Here is a 1802-nt window from a genome sequence, read left to right as displayed (position 1 = left end):
ATAGAATGGGAAAAAATCTTTTGCAATTACACATCAGACAAGGGACTCATTTCTAAAATATATAGGAAACTACAAAACCTCTACAAGAAAAAGACAAATTACCCAATTAAAAAGGGGGCACAGGACATGAACAGACACTTCACCAAGGAGGAGACCCAGGAAGCCAACAAACATATGAAGAAATGTTCATGATCACTAACCATTGTTGTTGTTGTTGTTGTTATGTGCCGTGGAGTCGGTTCCGACTCATAGCGACCCTGTACAGGGTTTCTGAGGCTGTAAATCTTTATGGGAACAGAAAACCTCATCTTTCTCCCGCGGAATAGCTGGTAGTTTTGAACTGCTGACCTTGCGGTTCACAGCCTGATTCGTAACCACTATACTACCAGAGCTTCTTTTTTTCTCCTTAGTACTTATTATCATCTAATCATAAAATACCATACATTTTATGTACTGAATCAGTCAGGAGAGACTAGGTATGCTGAGGTGACAAAGGACTCCACCAAACTTACATAGCTTGAAGCATCAAGGGTTTATTTCTTGCTTACACTATGTGTTCGTCATGGGTGAGCTGTACCTCTACTCTGCAACATCTTCACTCTGGTACCAAGGCTGGCAGAGGAACCTTGATTTGTAACATTCTTTAGACGTCATGGCTGAGAGGCAAGAGACTAAGTAAAACATAACACTGACTCTTACACCTATATTTTTAGATTGTCTATCATCCCATCCATCTGTTATTTTGTTACACTGTGGTGGCTTACGTGTTACTGTAATACTGGAAGCTATGCTATCCGTATTTTAAATACCAGAAGGGTCATCCATGGTGGGCAGGTTTTAGCTGAACTTCTAGACTAAAACCATTAGGAAAAAAGTAGAGGTGGACTACCTTCTTAATGTTTAGCCACTAAAAATCATAGAAATACCAGTGGAACACTGTCAGGTACCACTACAGTATTGAATACTGATGCATGATGAAGAGCTCCCCAATATTGTCCAATACAGTGCCAGAAGATGAGCCCCTCCAGTTGGAATGCACTCAGAATATGACTGGGGAGGAGCTGCCTTCTCAAAGGATAAATTTGACCATAATGATACAAATAGAGTAAAGCTTTGGAGACCTTCATTTACTGATGGAGCACAACTTAAAACGAGGAGAAACAGCTGTAAACATCTATTTATAATTGGAACATGGAATGTCTGAAGTATGAATCTAGGAAAATGGAACATTATCAAAAATGAAATGGAACGTATAAACAGCAATATACTAGGTATTAATGAACTGAAATGGACTAACACTGGCCATTTTGAATCACATCATTTACTAGGCTAGGAATGACAGAGTGAAAAGGAATGGCATCATATTCATTGTCAAAAAGAACATTTCAAGATCTATGCTGTCTGTGATAGGATAATATCTATATACCTACAAGGAAAATTAATACCACCATTATTCAAATTTACACACCAACCACTAAAGTCAGTGATGCTGAAATTGAAGAATTCTACCAACTTTTTCAGTCTGAAATTGATCAAACATGCAATCAAAATATTGATTACTGGTGATTGGAATGGAAAGGTTGGAAACAAAGAGGAAGGATCAGTAGTTGGAAAAAAATGGCCTTGGTGATAGAAATGATGCTGGAGATGGCATGATAGAATTTTGCAAGAAGAATGCCTTATTCATCGTAACTACTTTTTTTTCAACAACAACAGTGGCGACTATGCACATGGACCTCACCAGATGGCATACACAGAAATGAAATTGAATACATTTGTGAGAAGAGATGGTGGAAAAACTC

At 38.2% G+C, this 1802-nt stretch overlaps 1 protein-coding gene across 1 annotated transcript in view; it reads left to right on the top strand.

Moving 5' to 3' along the window:
* The window catches only part of FCHO2 (FCH domain only 2), a 256849-nt gene that overhangs the window by 130577 nt on the left and 124470 nt on the right, over nucleotides 1–1802 (top strand). The window lies entirely within an intron of this gene.

This window comes from Chrysochloris asiatica, unplaced genomic scaffold (genome assembly GCF_000296735.1).
Source record: "Chrysochloris asiatica unplaced genomic scaffold, ChrAsi1.0 scaffold00316, whole genome shotgun sequence".
Taxonomy (NCBI): Eukaryota; Metazoa; Chordata; class Mammalia; order Afrosoricida; family Chrysochloridae; genus Chrysochloris; species Chrysochloris asiatica.
Note: the sequence above shows the minus strand (reverse complement) of the source record. Positions and strands in the feature narration are given on the sequence as shown.